The 22,328-nt window shown below is 44.8% G+C and overlaps 1 long non-coding RNA gene across 1 annotated transcript in view; it reads right to left on the minus strand.

Annotated features, from left to right (window-relative positions):
- LOC139764967 (uncharacterized) overlaps positions 1-15,584 on the minus strand; it is a 35,490-nt gene extending 19,906 nt beyond the window's left edge. Inside the window, exon 1 of the long non-coding RNA XR_011716528.1 lies at positions 15,341-15,584. This is a non-coding gene — a long non-coding RNA (uncharacterized lncRNA). The remainder of the gene's footprint in view (positions 1-15,340) is intronic.
- Between the last annotated feature and the right edge of the window lie 6,744 nt (positions 15,585-22,328).

Here is a 22,328-nt window from a genome sequence, read left to right on the forward strand (position 1 = left end):
ATTTATGGATCTGGAGAAGGCATATGATAGAGTTGATAGAGATGCTCTGTGGAAGGTATTAAGAATATATGGTGTGGGAGGAAAGTTGTTAGAAGCAGTGAAAAGTTTTTATCGAGGATGTAAGGCATGTGTACGTGTAGGAAGAGAGGAAAGTGATTGGTTCTCAGTGAATGTAGGTTTGCGGCAGGGGTGTGTGATGTCTCCATGGTTGTTTAATTTGTTTATGGATGGGGTTGTTAGGGAGGTAAATGCAAGAGTTTTGGAAAGAGGGGCAAGTATGAAGTCTGTTGGGGATGAGAGAGCTTGGGAAGTGAGTCAGTTGTTGTTCGCTGATGATACAGCGCTGGTGGCTGATTCATGTGAGAAACTGCAGAAGCTGGTGACTGAGTTTGGAAAAGTGTGTGGAAGAAGAAAGTTAAGAGTAAATGTGAATAAGAGCAAGGTTATTAGGTACAGTAGGGTTGAGGGTCAAGTCAATTGGGAGGTGAGTTTGAATGGAGAGAAAACTGGAGGAAGTGAAGTGTTTTAGATATCTGGGAGTGGATCTGGCAGCGGATGGAACCATGGAAGCGGAAGTGGATCATAGGGTGGGGGAGGGGGCGAAAATCCTGGAGGCCTTGAAAAATGTGTGGAAGTCGAGAACATTATCTCGGAAAGCAAAAATGGGTATGTTTGAAGGAATAGTGGTTCCAACAATGTTGTATGGTTGCGAGGCGTGGGCTATGGATAGAGTTGTGCGCAGGAGGATGGATGTGCTGGAAATGAGATGTTTGAGGACAATGTGTGGTGTGAGGTGGTTTGATCGAGTGAGTAACGTAAGGGTAAGAGAGATGTGTGGAAATAAAAAGAGCGTGGTTGAGAGAGCAGAAGAGGGTGTTTTGAAGTGGTTTGGGCACATGGAGAGGATGAGTGAGGAAAGATTGACCAAGAGGATATATGTGTCGGAGGTGGAGGGAACAAGGAGAAGAGGGAGACCAAATTGGAGGTGGAAAGATGGAGTGAAAAAGATTTTGTGTGATCGGGGCCTGAACATGCAGGAGGGTGAAAGGATGGCAAGGAATAGAGTGAATTGGAGCGATGTGGTATACCGGGGTTGACGTGCTGTCAGTGGATTGAAGCAAGGCATGTGAAGCGTCTGGGGTAAACCATGGAAAGCTGTGTAGGTATGTATATTTGCGTGGTGTGAACGTATGTATATACATGTGTATGGGGGGGGTTGGGCCATTTCTTTCGTCTGTTTCCTTGCGCTACCTCGCAAACGCGGGAGACAGCGACAAAGTATAATAAAAAAAAATATATATATATATATATATATATATATATATATATATATATATATATATATATATATATATAGTTGGCTACCCACACCTATCATCTCATCACTACAGATAGGTGGCTACACACTTCACCGTCTTCCCGGCATCGTCACCACAGATTGTTGGATAACCACATCACCCATCTTTCTGGCATCATCATCTGTGATGGTTGGCGACCCACATCCATCATCTTCTAGCATCCTCGCAACAGACGTTTGGTTACCCTCACATACCATCTTCCCTGCATTATCATCACATATGGTTGGCTACACATATCCATCATTTTGAAGACATAATCACAAAAGATGATTCGTTTCTCACATCCGTCGTGTTCCCAGCATCATCACCACAGATGATTCACTAGAAAAATCCTCCATTTTCAAGGCATCATCACCACAGGTGGTTGGCTACCGATATCCACCATTTTCAAGGCATCATCACGACATACGGTTGGCAACCCACATCCATCATACTCCCGGCATAATCACCATAGAAAGTTAGCTACACACATCCACCATTTTCAAGACATCATCACCACAGATGGTTGGGTACTTATATCCACCATCTTATCAGAATCATCACCACTGATGGTTGGCCGCCCATATCTGAAATCCTCCCGGCATCATCACCACAGATGTTTGGCTGACCACATCCACCAGCTTACCAGCTTCATCACCACTGATTGTTGGCTACCCATATCCCCAATCTTCCCGGCATCATCACCACAGATGATTGGCTACTCACATTCACAATCTTCCCTCCATCATCACTGATGGTTGGTTTTCCATATCCTCTATCTTCCCGGCATCATCACCACAGATGGTTGGATACCCATATCCTTCATTTTCCGGGCATCATCACGACATAGTTGGCTACCCACAATCACCATCTTCCCGACATCATCACCACTGATGATTGGCTTCCCACATCCATCATCATCCCGGCATCGACACCAGAGATGGTTGGCTACCCATATCCACCATCTTCCCAGCATCATTACCAAAGATGGTTGGCTACAAACATCCACCATTTTCAAGGCATGATCATCAAAAATAGTACGCTACCCATGTCCACCATTTTCAAGAAATCAAGTTGGCAACCAGCATCCTTCATATTCCCGACATCATCACTATAGATGGTTCGCTACACACATCAACCATTTTCAAGAAAACATTACCACAGGTGGCTGGCAAACCACATCCACCATCTTCACGGCATCACCACCACAGATAGTTGAGTACCCACATCCACAATCTTCCTGGCATCATCAACATAGAAGGTCGCCGCTAACCCACATTCACCACCTTCACAGCATCATCAACACATATGGTTGGTTACCCGCATCCCTCCATCTTTCTGACATCAACACCACAAATGGTTGGCTACCCACATCAACCTTTTTCCTAGCTTAATCGCCACGGATGCCTGCCAACCCATATCCACCATCTTCACTGCATCATCACCACAGATAGCTGGCTACCCACATCCTCCATCCTCCCGGCATCATCACCACAGATGGTTAGCTGCCCACATCTCCCATCTTCCCGGCATCATCACCACAGATGGTTGGCTAACCACAACCACCGTCTTCCCGGCATCATCATCAATGATTGCTGGCTACCCACATCCACCATCTTCCCGGCATCATCACCACAGATGGTTGGCTACCTATATTCTCCATCTTCCTTGCATCATCACCTTAGATGGTTGGCTACCTGCGTCCACAATATTCCTGGTATCATTCCCACAGATATTTGGCTACTCATATCCACCACCTTCCCAGCATCATCACCACTGTTGGTTGGCTACATATATCCACCATTTTCAAGGCATACTCACCAAAGACGCTTCGCAACCTACATCTAACATCTCGGCATCATCACCACAGATGGTTGCCTACACACATCCACCATTTCCAATGCATCATCAACACACATGGTTGACTACCCATATCAACTCATTTCAAGGATCACCACAGATGACTAGCAACCCACTTCCAACATATTCCTGGCATCAACACCATAGATGGTTGGCTACACACATCCACCATTGGCAACCCATATCCATATCTTGCCGCATCATCGTTAAAGATGATTATGTTACCTTTGTCCTCCATCTTCCCAGCAGCATCACCGCGGATGGTTGGCTACCCATATCAACAATACCCCGGCATCATCACCATATATGGTCGGCTACCCGCGTCCACCATTTCTCGGCATCATCACCACAGGTAGTTGGCTACCCACATCCACCAACTTCCCGGAATCATCACCATAGATGGTTGGCTAACCACATCCGCCATCTTCCCGTCATCATCAGCATAGATGTTTTTTCCATCCATATCCACCATCTTTCCGGCATCATCATCAAACATGGTTGGCTACCCACATTTACCATCTTACTGACATCATTATCACAGACGGTTGCCGACCTACATCCTCCATTTTGCCGGCATCATCACCTCAGATGGTTGCCTACCCACATCCTCCATCTTCCCAGTATTATCACCACAGATGGTTGGCTAAAAACATTCACCATTTTCAAGGCATAATCACCAAAGATGGTTCGCTACCCACATCTACCATCTTCTCAGCATCGTCACCAAAAATGGCTGGCTACGGATATCCACCATTTTCAAGGCATCATCACCACAGATGGTTAACTAACAATATCCACCATTTTCAAATCATCATCATCACAGATAGATGGTAACCCACACCCATCACATTCCCCGTAATATCACCACAAACATCCGTCTTTTTCAAGACATCATCACTACAGATGGCACCCTACCCACATCTACATACTTTCCGGCATCACCACCATTGATGGGTGGCTTCCCATATCCTCCATCTTCCCGGCATCATCACCACAGACGGTTGGCTTCCCACATCCACTATATTCCCGGAATTATCAACACAGAATGCTGCTTACCCACGTCCACCACCTTCCCGGCATCATCAGTACATATGGTTGCTTACCCACATCCACCAGCTTCCCGGCATCATCACCACAGACGCTTGGCTTCCCACATCCACCATGTTCTCAGCATCATTAACACAGAAAGTTGCCTACTCACATCCACCAACTTCCCGACATCATCACCAATGACGGCTGGCTAACTACATCCATCCTATACCCATATCCACCATCTTCCTGGTATCATCACCACTGATGGCTGGCTACCTACATCCATCATATACCCGGCATCATCACAACAGATTGTTGGTTATTCACATCATCAGCATCATCAACAGAGATGACTGGCTACTCATATCCACCATCTTCCCGGCAACATCACCGCAAATGGTTGGCTAACCACATCCACCATCTTTCCGGCATCAACACGAGACGGTTGGCTACCCACATCCACCATCTTCCTAGCATCATCACAACAGATAGTTGGCTACCCACATCCTCCATCTTTTTGGCATCATCACCACAGATATTTATGTATCCATTCCCACCATCTTCCCAGCATCATCACCACAGATGGTTGGCTACTAACATCCACCATTTTCAAGGCATAATCACCAAAAGTGGTTCGCTACCCATATCCACCATTTTCAAGGAATCATCACCACAGATAGTTGGCAACCGACACCCATCATATTCCCGACATCATCACCATAGACGGTTGGCTACACACATCCACCATTTTCAAGACATCATCTCCATAGATGGCTGGCAAGTCACATCCACCATCTTCCCATCATCATCACCACTGATAGTTTGCTACCCCTATCCTCCATCTTCCCGGCATCATCAATGCAGATAGTTGGCTACCCACATCCACTGTCTTCCCGGAATAAACACTACAGAAGGTTGCCTACCCACGTCCACCATCTTCCCGCCATCATCAATACATATGGTTGGTTACCCGCATCCTCCATCTTCCCTCAATAAACACTACAGATAACCATCTGTGGTGTTAATACCGGGAAGATGGTGAATGTGGGTAGTCAGGCATCATTGGTGATAAAGCAGGGAATAAGGTGAGTGTGGATAGCCAATTTCCCGGCACCATCACCACAGATGGTTGGCTACCTGCACCCACTATCTTCCCGGCATCACTATCTTTAGTGATGATGATGCCGGGAAGATAGTGGGTGGATGCAGGTAGCCAACCATCTGTGGTGATGATGCTTGGAAGTTGGCTACCCACACTCACCTTATTCCCTGCTTTATCACCAATGATGCCTGACTGCCCACATCCACCATCTCCACTGCATCATCACCACAGACCGTTGGCTACCAACATCCTCCATCTTTCCGGCATCATCATCACAAATGGTTGGCTATCCATAACCTCCATCTTCCCGGCATCATCACCAATGATTGCTGGCTACTCACATCCACTATCTTCCCAGCATCATCACCACAGATGGTTGGCTACCCACGTCCTTCACCTTCCCGACATCATAGCCATAGATAGTTGGCTACCCACATCCACCACCTTTCTGGCAACATCACCACAGATAATTGGCTACCCATATCCACAATCTTCCCAGCATCATCAGTTGGTTGGCTACAGACATGCACCATTTTCAAGGCATAATCACCAAAGACGGTTCGCTATCTACATCCACCATCCTCTCAGCATCATCACCACAAATAGTTGCCTACACACATCCACCATTCTCAATGCATCATCAACACACATTATTGACTACTCATATCCAACCGTCTCAAAGATCATCACCACAGATGGCTGGCAACACACATCCACCAGTTTCCCAGCATTATCATCAGAGAAGGTTCGCTACCCACATCTACCATATTCTCGGGATCATCACAACAGATGGCTGGCTACCCACATCCACCATCTTCCCGGTATCATCTCCACAGATGTTTTACTATCTACATCCTCCATCTTCCCGACATCAACATTAAAGATTGTTGGCTAACCACATCCACCATCTTCCCAGCGTCATCAACACAGACGGTTGCCGACACACATCCTCTATCTTCCCGGCATCATCGCCACAGATGGTTGGCTGCCCACATCCACCATTTCCCGAAACCATTACCAATGATAGCTGGCTACCTACATCCACCATCTTTCCGCCATCATCACTTCAGATGGTTGGCTACCCACGTCCTCCATCTTTCCGGTATTCTCACCACAGATGGTTGTCTACAAACATCCACCATTTTCAAGGCATAATCACCAAAGGTGGTTTGCTACCCACATATACCATCTCAGCAACATCAACAAAGATGGTTCACTATACACAACCATTTTCAAGGCATCATCACCACAGATGGTTGACTACCAATATCAACCATTTTTAAGGTTGGCTACCCACATACTCCAACTTTCCGATATTATTACCGCAGATGGTTGACACAAACATCCACCATTTTCAAGACATAATCACCAAAGATGGCTCGCTACCCACATATACCATCTTCTCAGCATCATCATCAAAGATGTTTCGCTAAACAAATTCACCATTTTCTAGGCATCATCACCACAGATTGTTGACTACCTGTATCCATCATTTTCAAAGCATCATCACCATAGATGGTTGGCTACGCACATCCGCCATATTCCCGGCATCATCACAGATAGTTGGTGGCCTTATCTCACCGGCATCATCACCGAAGATGGTATGCTTCCCACATTCACCATCTTCCCGGTATCATCACCACTGATAGCTAGCTACCCAGATCGACATCGACATCATCACCGCAGATGATTGGCTATCCACATACTCCATCTTCGCGGAATAATCAGCATAGATGGTTTGCTACCCATATCCACCATCTTCCCGGCATCATCACTGCTGATGGCTGGCTACCTATGTCCACCCTATACCCGTCATCATCACCACAGATGGTTGGCTATCCACATCCACCATCTTTCCGGCATAATCATCACAGACTGTTGGCTATTGATATCCACCATTTTCCCGGCATCGTCACCATAGATGGTTCGCTGCCCACATCCACCTTCTCAGCATCATCACCACTAATGGTTGGCTATACACATCAACCATTTTCAAGGCATCATGACCAAAAATGATTGGCACAACACACATCCACCATTTTCAAGGCATCATTACTTCAATGGTTGCCTACCAATATTCACCATTTTCAAGGCATCATCAATACAGACGGTTGGTAGCCCACATCCATCATATTTTTGTCATCATCACCATAAATGATTGGCTACCCAATTCTATCATTTTCGAAACATAATCACCAGAGACGGCTGGCTACCCACATCCATCATTTTCCCGGCGTCATAACCACAGATGGTTGGCTATTCACATCCACCATCTTCTCAGCATCATCACCACATATGGTTGCCTACCTACATCCACAATTTTCCCCGCATCATCATCGCAGATGGTTGGCCACCTGCATCCACTATCTTCCCGGCATCATCACCAAAGATAGTTTGCTACCCACATTCATCCTATGCCCGGCGTCATCACTACAGATGGTTGGCTATCCACATCCGCCAACTTCTCGGCATAGTCACTATAGATGGTTTGCTACTTATATCCACCATCTTATAGGCATCATCACCGCAGATGGCTGGCTACGCACATCCACCATCTTCCCGGTATCATCAACACAGATGTTTGGCTATCCAGATCCTCCAAGTACCCGGCATCATCAGCACAGATGTTTGACTACCCAGATCCACCATGTACTCAGACTCATCACCACAGATGGCTGGCTTCTCACATTCACTATCTTCCCGGCATCATCACCAAAGATATTTTTCTATCAACATCCTCCATCTTCCCGGCATCATCATCAAAGTTGGTTGGTTACCCACATCCACCATCTTCCCGGCATTATCACCACAGATGTTTGCCTACCCACATCCACTGTTTTCCCGGCATCATCACTACAGATGGTTAGCTGCCCACATTCACCATCTTCCCGGTATCATCACCAATGAAGGCTTGTTACCCACGTCTTCCATATTGCCGGCATCATCGCCACAGATGGTTGGCTACAAACATCCACCATCTTCTCAGCATCATCATCAAATATGGTTGGCCACACACATTCACCATTTTCAAGGCATAATTATCACAAATGTTTGACGACGAATATCCGCCATTATCAAGGCATCATCACCACAGATGGTGGGTAATCTACATTCATCATATTCCCGGCATCATCACCATAAATGGTTGGCTACGCACATCCACCATTTTCAAGACGCCATCACCACAGATGGCTGGCTACCCACATCAACCATCTTCCCGGCATCATCGCCACAGATGGCTGTCTACCTAAGCCCAACATTTTCCCGGAATCATCAACACAAATGGTTGGTGATCCATATCCATCATCTTCCCGGCATCATTAACAAAGATGGTTGACAACCCGTATCCTCCGTCTCCCTGGCATCATCACCGCAGATGGTTAGCTACAAACATCCAAAGTTTCCAAGGTATCATCACCACAGATGGTTAGCTTACCACATCCACCATTCTTAAGGCATCACCACAACAGATGGTTGGCAACCACATCCATCATATTCACGGCATCATCACAATAGATGGTTGGCTACAAACATCCGCAATTTTCAAGATGTCTTCACCACTGATGGTTGGCAACCCATATCCAATATCTTCCCAACATCATCACTACAAATGATTGCCTACCTTTATACTCCATCTTCCTGGCATCATCATCGCAGATGGTTGGCTACCCGTGTCCACCATCTTCCCAGCATCATCACCACAGATGGTTAACTACCAACATCCACCATTTTCCCGAAATCATCACCTCAGATGGTTGGCTACCCACATCCTCCATCTTCCCGGCATTTAACCTCAAATGGTTGGCTACGCACATTCTTAATCTTTTGATGTATGATCACCATCTATCATTTTCAAGGTATAATCTCCAAAGATGGCTCGCTACCCACATCAACCATCTTCTCAGTATCATCACCAAAGAAGGTTGGCTACACACATCACCATTTTAAAGGCATCATTACTATAGATGGTTGATTACCAATATCCACCATTTTCAAGACATCATCAACACAGATGGTTGGTAACCTATGTCCATCATATTCCTGGCATCATCACCGTAGATGGCTGGTTACGCACATCCACCATTTCCAAGTAATCATCACCATATGTGGCTGACTGCCAACATCCACCATTTTCCTGGCATCATCACAACAGATATTTGGCTACCCTCATCCACCATTGTTCAGGCATCATCAACACAGAATGTTGCCTATCGACATCCACCATCTTCCCGGTATCGTCACCGCAGATAGTTGGCTACCTTCATCCACTGTCTTCCCGGCAACATCACCAAAGATGGTTTGCTATCCACATTCACCATCTTCTTGGCATAATCACCAATGATGGCTGGCTACCCAAATCCACCGTCTGCCCGACATCATCACCACATATTTTTGGCTGTCCACATCCTCCATTTTCCCGGCATGATTAACATAGATGTTTGGCTACCCAAATCCTACATCTTCCCGGCACCATCACCACAGATATTCCCGGCATCAACACTGATGGCTGGTTACCCATATCTACCTAATGCCCGGCATCATCACCACAAATGTTTGGCTATCCACATCCTCCATTTTCCAGGTGCAATCACCACAGATGGTTGGATATCCATATCCACCGTCTTCCCGGTACCATCATCACTAATGGTTCGCTATCCACATCCACCATCTCGGCATCATCACCAGAGATGGTTGGCTACACACATCAACCATTTTCAAGGCGTCATCGCCAAAAATGGTTAGCTACCCATATCCATCATTTCCGATGCATTACCGCAGATGGTTGGCAACCCACATCCATCATATTCTGGGCATCATCACCACAAATGTTTGGCTACTCACATCCACTATCTTCAAGGCCTCATCACCACAGTTGTTTGGCTATCCACATCCACCATCTTCCCGCTATCATCACCACGGACGGCTGCTTATCCACATCCACCATCTTCCCGCTATCATCACCACGGATGGCTGCTTATCCACATCCACCGTCTTCCTGGAATCATCATCACAGATTGTTGGCTAGTCAAATCCACTATCTTTCCGGCATCATCACCATAGATGGCTGGTCACCCACATCCACTTCTTCATGGCATCATCACCATTGATTGGCTGGGTACCCATATCCACCATCTGTCCAGCATCATCACCACAGATGGTTGACTATCCACATCCTCCATCTTCCCGGCATAGTTACCATACATGATTGGCTACCCACATCCTCCATTTTCTGGCATCATCACTACAGATAGTTGGCTACAAACATCCTTCATTTTCAAGGCATAATCACCAAAGATGGTTTGCTACCCGCATCCACCATCTCAGCATCATCACCACAGATTTTACAAGGCATCATCACCACACCACATCACCACATTTTCAATGCATCATCACCACAGATGGTTGGCATCCCACATCCATCATATTCCCGACATCATCATCATAGATGGTTGGCTACCCTCACTCACTTCTCCCCGATATCAGTTGTTTGGCTGTCCACATCCACCATTTTCCCGGCATCATCACCATAGATGGCTGGCCACCAACATAACCATCATCATGGCATCATCACCACAGATGTTTTGCTATACACATCCACGATCTTCCTGGCATTATCACCACAGATGACTGGCTACCCATATGCAACATCTTCCCGGCATCATCACCATAGATGGCTGGGTACCCACATCCAATATCCTCCTGGCATCATCAACACATATTTTTGGCTACCCACGTTCACCATCTTTCTGGCATCTTTACCACTGATGGTTGGCTTCCCACATCCATCAACATCCTGGTATTATCACCACAGAAGGCTGGGTACCCACACACACCAATATGTCCGCAGCACCACAGATGGTTGGTTACCTATATCCACCATCTTCCCAGCAGCATCACCACAGATGGTTGGCTACCCACATCCTCAATCTTCCCGACATCATCACAGATTGTTGGCTATCCACTTCTTCCATCTTTTCGGCAGCATGACCACAGATGTTTGGCTACCCACATCCACCATCTTCTCAGCATCATCACCACAGATAATTGGCTACCCGCATCCACCATCCACCCGGCATCATTATCACAGATGGCAGGCTACCCACACCCACCATCTTCCTGGCATCATCTCCACAGATGGTTGGCTACCTATATTCACCACCTTCCCATCATCACCATAGATGGCTGGCTACCCTCATCTTCAATATTCCTGTCATCATCACCACAGATGGTTGGTTAACCACATTCACAATCTTCTCAGCATCATTACCACAGATGGTTGGCTCACATCCATCAACATTCTTGTATCATCACCACATTTGGTTGGCTACCCACACCCACTAATATCCTACCATCATTACCAAAGATGGTTGGCAACCCATATCCACCATTTTCCCAACATCATCACCACAGATGGCTGGCTACCCACATCCACCATCTTCCTGGTATGTTCACCACAGATTGTTGACTACCCATATTCACAATCTTCCCACCATCATTACCATAGATGGTTGGCTTCTCACATCCACCATCTTCCAGGCATCATCACCACAGATGGTTGGCTACCCACATTCACCATCTTCCCGGCATCATCACCATAAATGGCTGGCTACCCACATCCATCCTCTTCCCGTCATCATCATCACAGATGCTTGGGTACCCACATCCTCCATCTTCCAGGTATCATCACCTCAAATAGTTGGCTAATCACGTCCACCATCTTCAAAACATCATCACCATAGATAGTTGGCTACCCATATCCACCATCTTCCTGGTATGTTCACAACAGATGGTTGATTATCCATACTCTCAATTTTCCCAGCATGATTATCACAGATGGTTGACCTCTCACATCCATCAACATCCTTGTATCATCACCACAGATGGTTGACTACCCACACCCGCCAATATCCTGGCATTATCACCACACATGGTTTCTACCCACGTCCACCATTTTCCCGGCATCATCAACATAGATGGTTGGCTACTCATATCCACCATCTTCCTGACATGATCTCCACAGATGGTTGGCTACAAGCTTCCATTATCTTCCCGACATCATCATCACAAATGGTTGGATACCCATATCCACCATCTCCCCAGAATCATCATCACAGTTGGCTTGCTACACACATTCACCATCTCAGCATCATCACCACAGATGCTTAGCAACCCAAATCCATCATTTTCCCGGCGACATCGCTATACTTGGTTGCCTACACACATCTACCATTTTCAAGACACCATAACCACAGATGGCTGGCTACCCATATATACTATCTTCTCGGCATCATCACCACAGATGGTTGGCTACCCACATCCACCACATTCCTTGCATCATCCTCACAGATGGTTGGGTACCCACGTCCATCTTCCCGGCATCATCACTACAAATGCTTGGCTACAAACAGCTGCCATTTCGAGGAATAATCACCAAAAATGGTTCGCTACCCAGATCCACCATTTTCTCAGCATCATCACCACAGATTGTTGGCTACACATCCACCATCTTCCCGGTATCATCACCACAAACGTTTGGCTACGTATATCCTCCATCTTGCCGGCATCGTCATTAGAAAGGGTTGGCTACAAATACCCACCATTTTCAAGGCATGATCCCACCTACCCACATCCACCATCTTCCCATCATTAACATCACTGATGGTTGGCTACCCACATCCACCATCTTTCCAGCATTAACATCATTGATGGTTGGCTAACCTTATCCTCCATCTTCTCGGCATCATCAGTACAAATGGTTTGCTACCCACATCCACCATCTTACCGGCATGAACACGGAAGGATGGTTACACACATCCACCATTTTTCCAGCATCATCACCTACATTCATCATCTTCGCCGCATCATTACCACAAATGGTTGGCTTCCCACATTCATCAACATCATCATCGCCAAAGACGGTTGACTACCCACATCCACCATATTCCCGGAGTCATCACCACTCATGGCTGGCTCTCCACATCCTCCATCTTCCCGGCATCATCACTACAGATGGATGGCAGCCCACATCCATCATATTCACAGTATCATGACAATAGATGGTTGGTTACACTCATCCACTATTTTCAAAACATCGTCACCACAGATGGCTGACTTCCTACATCATCCTCCCCGCATCATCACCACAGATGGTTGGCTACCAACATCCACCATCTTGCGGCATCATCACCACAGATGGTTGGCTACCCACATCCACCATCTTCCAGTATCATCACTAAAGATGGCTGGCTACCTACATTCATCATCGCTGTTTCATTACCATAGATGGATGGCTTCCTACATCTATCAACATCATCGTCGCCAAAGATTGTTGGCTATCCATATCCACCATCTTTTCAACATCCTCACCGCTGATGGTTAGCTAGCCACATCCACCATCTTCATTGCATCACCACAGATGGATGGCTACCCAAATCCATCAGCTTCCTGGGATCATTACCAGAGATGGTTGGCTACCCCCACATCCACTATCTTCCTAGCATCATCAGTATAGATGCTTTGCTACCCACATCCACTATCTTCGCAGCGTTATTAACAAATATGGTTGGCTACCCACATCCACCATCTTCCTGGCATCATCACCACAGATGGTTGGCTACCCACATCCACCATCTTTCCGGATCATCACTATAGACGGTTGGTCTCAAACATCTTCCATTTTCAAGGCATAATCATCTAATATGGTTCGCTATCCAGATCCACCATCTTCTCAGCATCATCACCACAGATGATTGGCTACACACGTCCGCCATTTTCAAGACATCATCACCACAGATGGCTGGCTACCCACATTATCTTCTCGGCATCATCACCACAGATGGTTGACTACCCACATCCACCATCTTCCCAGCATCATTACCATTGATGGTTGGCTACTAATATCCTGCATCTTCCCGGCATCATTACCAAAGATGATTGGCTACCCACATCCACCATCTTACGGGCAACATCAACACAGAAGTTTGGCTACCCAAATCCATCATCTTTTCGGCATCATCACCAACAGATGGCTAGCCACCCACATCCACCATCTTACCGACATCATCACAGATGGCTGGCTACCTACATTCATCATCTTCGCCGCTTCATTGCCATAGATGGTTGGCTTTCCACATCTATCAACATCATCATCGCCAAAGATGGTTGGCTACCCATATCCATCTTCTCAGCTTCCTCATCATTGATGGTTGGCTTGCCACATCCACCATCTTTCTTGCATCACCACAGATGGTTGGTTATCCAAATCCATCATCTTCCTGTGATCATCACCACAGTTGGTTGGCTACCCATATCCAACATCTTCCTGGCACAATTACCACAGATGGGGTGCTACGCATATCTACCAACTTCTCGGCAACATCACCACATATGGTTGGCTATATACATCCTCCATCTTCCTGGCGTAATCATTACAGATGGATGGCAACCCACATCCACCATCTTCCTGGCATCATCACCACAGATGGTTGGCTACCCACATCCAACATCTTCCCGGCATCATCACCACAGATGGCTGTCTACCCACATCCACCATCCTCCTGGCATTATGGCCAGAGATGGTTGGCTATCCACATCCATAAAACATCCTGGTATCATCACCACAATTGGCTGTCTACCCACATCCAACAATTTCCTTACATTTTCACCACAGGTGGTTGGCTGCCTACATCCTCCATTATTCCGGATCTATTACACAGATGGTTGGCTGCCCACATCCACTATCTCCCTGTCATCATCAGCATAGATAGTTCTCTACCCACATCTACTATCTTCGCAGCATTATCAACACGCATGGTTTGTTACCCACATCCATCATCTTCCTGGCATCATCACTACAGATGGTTGGCTACCCACATCCACCATCTTCCCAGCAATACATAGCCACTGATCACCCATGTGCGCTGTTTTCCCACTATCACCATACCTGTTTGTCTATCATCCACATGCATCATATTTCTGAGAGCACCGTCACAACTGGACCAACACTCACCTGTACTAGCTTGTAACCAATACCACGACGACCATAGTCAGGATGGACACAAAGATGGGATCCACGCAAGACACGGACCACTTTTGGGTCCTGGAACACGTTTGCCAGACTATATGCTGCCTCTAGTATTGGAGGCAAGTTGATCTGGAAAAAAGCAATATGTGAATAATAAAAAAAAGCAAGTAATATGGCATATACAATTCTTCTACCTAAATGATGTACGCATCTGCTACCAAAAAGATGTACAAGAAAAGTTAAATATCTTTATCAGAGAAGGATTTCTGTCATCTCATATCAGAAGTGACTGATAATTCTCTGAAAACCTCGTCTGTGGTATGATCTCACTCCTGCACTCGGTGTGCATTTTTCCATAAACCTGTGTCTACTGCGTCTCCCGCTGGTCAGCAGGGTGTCCCTTTCAAAGTACTATAGAAGCATCAGTACTGCCATATTGACACAACACTTCCTTAGGCTTACTGAAGTATTTCACTAGCCTACTTTTCTATCCCTTTCTCTTTTTTCTTTTCTCTTTATCTTTTTAACCCACCACTTTTGCAAATATGTTTTCATAATGATTGAGATTACACAGGTAAAACCTTATCCAGTCGTAGGCAATCTTGAGTGCGAGAAAAAAGTAAGAGGGTAGTAATCAATAAGATCTCTACAGGTGTTTGTACGTAGAAAGGTATTAGGAAAGGGAAAAGGCTCCACATAGAAACTGTGGAGAGTAACAACCAAACGTATGCCTTGGGTCCAAGCCTTGGTAAAAGAAGCGCAGTACGACAGCTCACAAAAACAACGGCGAAAGTAATAACTTCACAAGAGAAACAAAACAGCATCATCATGGAGCACAGAAAGGAATTGCTGAGGAGAGTTGATACCAGGAGAAATGGTGAGACGGAAAGCTTTTCATTCCACTCTGATCAACAAGGAAATGGAAGGAGAACCACCCCCATTGCTTAAAAAGTGCTGCATAATAAGGCAAATAAAACCACCGTAAACATTAAATGAATGCTCACACAGAAACAAACGACACTTATGTACTCCTTAGGTTTAGGAAGAAGATTTTATAATGATTATGTGAGCTTTCAAGGTTGTAGTAGAGGGAATGACTATGCCCACAATATTTACGCTACCGTCGGACTGAATTGTGTTGTTTTGAAATTGTACAGAGGGAAATGGGTGATTCTTACACTGAGATATAAGGGGAAATTGCCTTTTAGCATCACTAGAATTAATTTAGTTACTGAGGTGTTGCACAGGTCCAAACTGAGAGTGGAAAGAAGTTCACTTAGAAAATGAGAACGAGAATTAGTAGGAGGGGGAGCGAGTTGAGGCGTGTGAATTAGAATCAAAAGCATAAGAATGAGAATCGTTAGAAGTAGAAGAAAGATCATTTATTTCGAGAAGATAAAGGGTAGAGGTAGCTAAAACAAAGGAAAGGGTTTAGAAAGCACTCACTTATGCTTTTAAGCACTTTGAAGATGTAGAGGGATACACAAACGTTTCATCAAAATCTTTGGGAGAGGAGGACCAGAGGTAAGAAGTGAGTCACTGTTGTTAGTTGATGACACTGCACTGATTGCAGATTTGAGTGTAAACTGCAGAAGCTGGTAACTGAGTTTGGGACAGTGTGTGAAAAGAGGAAGTTGAGAGTGAATGTAATTAAAAGAAAGGTTATGAGGTTCAATAGGGCACATGGGCAATATAGTTAAGGTTGACAATGAAAATTTGGAAGTGAATTGTCTTAAAAACTGGGAGTGGGCATGGTAACGAATGGAATCATGGAAGCGTAATTGAAACATAGGTTGGGTGAATGGAGGAAGGTTCTTGGAGCAATGAAGAATGTATGGAGAGAGAAATCGTTATCGGGCAGGGCGAACTTGGCTATGTTTGAAGCTATAGTAATCCCGACGATGTTGTATGGATGCAAGTCATAGGCTATAGATAATGATGTGCGGAAGAAAAGTGGAGGTGCTTAAAACAAAATCTTGAGGGCAATGTGTAGTGTGAGGTGGTTTGACCAAATAAGGAATAGATGAAAAAAGTTGTTGAGAGAGCCGAAAAGGGTATCTTGAAGTGGTCTGGACATTTCAATCGCCACCACTCCACACATGAAATAACAAACCCCTCTCCCCGCATGTTCGCTAGGTAGCGCTAGGAAAAGACAACAAAGGCATAATTCGTTCACACTCAGTCTCTAGCTGTCATGTAAAATGCACCGTAATCACGGCTCCATTTCCACATCCAGGCTCCACAGAACTTTCAATGGTTTACCCCAGATGATTCACATGCCCTGGTTCAATCCACTGATAGCACGTCGACCCAGGTATACCACAACGTTCCAATTCACTCTATTCCTTTCACGCCTTTCATCCTCCTGCATGTTTAGGCCCCGATCACTCAAAATCTTTTTCATTCCATCTTTCCACCTCTAATTGGTCTCCCAATTCTCCTCGTTCCCTCCACCTCTGACACATCCATTCTCTTCGTCAATCTTTCCTCACTCATTCTCTCCATGTGAACGAACCATTTCAAAACACCCTCTTCTGCTCTCTCAACCACACCCATTTTATTACCACACATCTCTTTTACCCTTTCATTACTTACTCGATCAAACCACCTCACACCACATATTGTCCTCAAACATCTCATTTCCAGCACATCCACCCTCCTCCGCACAACTCTATCTATAGCCCTCGCCTTGCAACCATATATCATTGTTGGAACCGCTATTCCTTCAAACACACCTATTTTTGCTTTCCAAGATAACGTTCTCGACTTCCACACATTCTTCAACGCTCCTAGAACTTTCGCCCCCTCCCCCACCCTATGATTCACTTCCGCTTCCATGGTTCCATCCGCTGCCAAATCACTCAGATATCTAAAACACTTCACTTCCTCCAGTTTTTCTCCATTCAAACTTACCTCCCAGTTGACTTATCCTTTAACCCTACTGTACCTAAAGACCTAGCTCATATTTACATTTACTCTCAGCTTTCTTCTTTCACACACTTTACCAAACTCAGTCACCAGCTTCTGCAGTTTCTCATCCGAATCAGCCACCAGCGCCGTATCATCAGCGAACAACAACTGACTCACTTCTCAAGCTCTCTCATCCATAACAGACTGCATACTTGCTCCTCTTTCCAAAACTCTTGCAATCACCTCCTTAACAACCCAATCCATAAACAAATTAAAAAACCATGGAGACATCACGCACCCCTGCCGCAAACCAACATTCATTGAGAGCCAATCACTTTCCTCTCTTCTTACACGTACACATGCCTTACATCATACCTAAAAACTTTTCAGTGCTTCTAACAACTTGCCTCCCAAACCATATATTCTTAATGCCTTCCACAGAGCATCTATATCAACTCTATCATATGCTCTCTCCAGATCCATAAATGCTACATACAAATCCATTTGCTTTTCCAAGTACTTGTGACATACATTCCTCAAAGCAAACACCTGATCCACACATCCTCTACCACTTCTGAAACCACACTGATCTTTCCCAATCGATGCTCTCTACATGACTTCACCCTCTCAATCAATACCCTCCCGTATAACTTCCCAGGAATACTCAACGAACTTATACCTCTGTAATTTGAGCACTCACTTTTATCCCCTTTGCCTTTGTACAGTGGCACTATGCAAGCATTCCGCCAATCCTCAGGCACCTCACCATGAGTTATACATACATTAAATAATCTTACCAACCAGTCAACAATGCAGTCATCCTCTTTTTTGATAAATTCCACTGCAATACCATCCAAACCTGCTGCCTTGCCGGCTTTCATCTTCCGCAAAGCTTTTACTACCTCTTCTCGGTTTACCAAATCATTCTCCCTAACCGTCTCACTTTGCACACCACCTTGACCGAAACACCCTATATTTGCCACTCTATCATCAAACACATTCAACAAACCTTCAAAATACTCACTCCATCTCCTTCTCACATTACCATTACTTGTTATCACCTCCCCATCAGCCCTTTTAACTGATGTTCCCATTTGTTCCCTTGACTTACGAACTTTATCTACATCCTTCCAAAACATCTTTTTATTCTCCCTAAAATCTAATAATCCTCTCTCACCCCAACTCTTATTTCGCCTCTTTTTTGCCTCTTGCACCTTACTCTTGACCTGCCTCTTTCTCTTATATATCTCCCAGTCATTTGCATTATTTCCCTGCAAAAATCATCCATATGCCTCTCTCTTCTCTCTCACTAATAATCTTACTTCTTAATCCCACCGCTCACTAACCTTTCTAATTTGCCCACCTCAACGCTTCTCATGCCACAAACATCTTTTCCACAAGCCATCACGGCTTCCTTACGTCCTTTGTTCTCACCTTTTTCTATTCTATACTCAGTCTCTCCTGGTACTTCCTCATGAAGTCTCCTTCCCAAGCTCACTTACTCTAACCACTCTCTTCACGTGACCCAACATTCTCTCTTCTTTTCTGAAAACCTCTGCAAATCTTCACCTTCGCCTCCACAAGATAGTGACCAGACATCCCTCCAGTTGCACCTCTCAGCACATTAACATCCAAAAGTCTATCTTTCGCGCGCCTATCAATTAATATGTAATCCAATAACGCTCTCTGGCAATCTCTCCTACTTACATGCGTATACTTATGTATATCTCTCTTTTCAAACCAGGTATTCCCAATCACCAGTCCTTTTTCAGTGCACAAATCTACAAGCTCTTCATCATTTCCCTTTACAACACTGATCACCCCATGTACACCAATTATTGCCTTAACTGCCACATTACTCGCCTTTGCATTCAAATCACCCATCACTATAACCCGGTCTCGTGCATCAAAACTACTAACACACTCACTCAGCTGCTCCCAAAACGCTTGCCTCTCTGATCTTTCTTCTCATGCCAAGGTGCATATGCACCAATAATCACCCATCTTTCTCCATCCACTTTCAGTTTTACCCATATCAATCAGAGTATACTTTCTTACACTCTATCACATACTCCCACCACTCCTGTTCCAAGAGTAGTGCTACTCCTTCCCTTCCTCTCGTCCTCTCACTAACCCCTGACTTTACATCCAAGATATTCCCAAACCATTCCTCCCCTTTAACCTTGAGCTTTGTTTCACTCAGAGCCAAAACATCCAGGATTCCTTTCCTCAAACATACCACCTATCTCTCCTTTTTTCTCATCTTGGTTACATCCACACACATTTAGACACCCTAATCTGAGCCTTCGAGGAGGGTAGGATTTCTGGCCCCCCGCTCCCGTCCCCTGTAGTCGCCTTCTACGACACGTGAGGAATGCTTGGGAAGTATTCTTTCTCCCCTATTCTCAGGGATATATATCTATATCTATATATATATATATAGATATAGATATATATATATATATATATATATATATATATATATATATATATATATATATATATATATATATATATATATATATATTTATTATTTATCTATTTTGCTTTGTCGTTGTCTCCCGCGTGAGCGAGTTACCGCAAGGAAACAGACGAAAGAATGGCCCAACCCACCCACATACACATGTATATACATACACGTCCACACACGCAAATATACATACCTATAAATCTCAATGTGCACATTCATATATACGCACACAGACATATACATATATACACATGTGCATAATTAATACTGTCTGCCTTTATTTATTCCCATCACCATCCCGCCACACATAGAATAACAACCCCCTCCCGCTTCATGTGTGCGAGGTAGCGCTAGGAAAAGACAACAAAGGCCCCATTCGTTCACACTCAGTTTCTAGCTGTCATGTAATAATGAACTGAAACCACAGCTCCCTTTCCACATCCAGGCCCCACAGAACTTTCCACAGTTTACCCCAAACGCCTGAACATGCAGGAGGGTGAACGGCACGCAAGGAATAGAGTGGATTGGAAGGATTTGGTATACTGGGGTCGACGTGCTGTCATTGTATTGAACCAGGTCATGTGAAGCGTCTGCGGTAAACCATGGAAAGTTCAGTGGGGCCTAGATGTGGAAAGGGAGCTGAGGTTTCGGTTTATCATTACATGACAGCTGGAGACTCAGTGTGAACGAATGTGGCCTTTGTTGTGTTTTCTTAGCGCTGCCTCGCACACAAGAGGGGGGAGAGGGTTGTTATTTTATGTGTGGCGAGGTGGCGATGGAAATGAATAAAGGCAGACAGTATGAATTATGTATATGTGTACATATGTATTTGTCAGTGTGTGTATATATATGTATACGTTGAGATGTATAGGTATGTATATTTGCGTGTGTGGACTTATATGTATATACATATGTATATGGGTGGGTTGGGCTATTCTTTCGTCTGTTTCCTTACGCAACCTCGATAAGGCGGTAGACAGCGTCAACGCAAAATAAATGAACTAATCAATATATATATATATATATATATATATATATATATATATATATATATATATATATATATATATATATATATATATATATATATTTTTCAAACTATTCGCCATTTCCCGCGTAAGCGAGGTAGCGTTAAGAACAGAGAACTGGGCCTTTGAGGGAATATCATCACCTGGCCCCCTTCTCTGTTCCTTCTTTTGGAAAATTAAAAAAAAATAATGAGAGGGGAGGATTTCCAGCCCCCACTCCCTCCCCTTTTAGTCGCCTTCTACGACACGCAGGGAATACGTGGGAAGTATTCTTTCTCCCCTATCCCCAGGGATATATATATATATATATATATATATATATATATATATATATATATATATATATATATATATACATATATATATGGATTTGTGTGTAGCATTTACGGATCTGGAGAAGGCATATGATAGATTTGATAGAGATACTCTGTGGAAGGTACTAAGAATATATGGTGTGGGAGGCAAGTTGTTAGCAGCAGTGAAAAGTTTTTATCGAAGATTTAAGGCATGTGTACGTGTAGGAAGAGAGGAAAGTGATTGGTTCTCAGTGAATGTAGGTTTGCGG

This window comes from Panulirus ornatus, chromosome 52 (genome assembly GCF_036320965.1).
Source record: "Panulirus ornatus isolate Po-2019 chromosome 52, ASM3632096v1, whole genome shotgun sequence".
Classification (NCBI taxonomy): domain Eukaryota; kingdom Metazoa; phylum Arthropoda; class Malacostraca; order Decapoda; family Palinuridae; genus Panulirus; species Panulirus ornatus.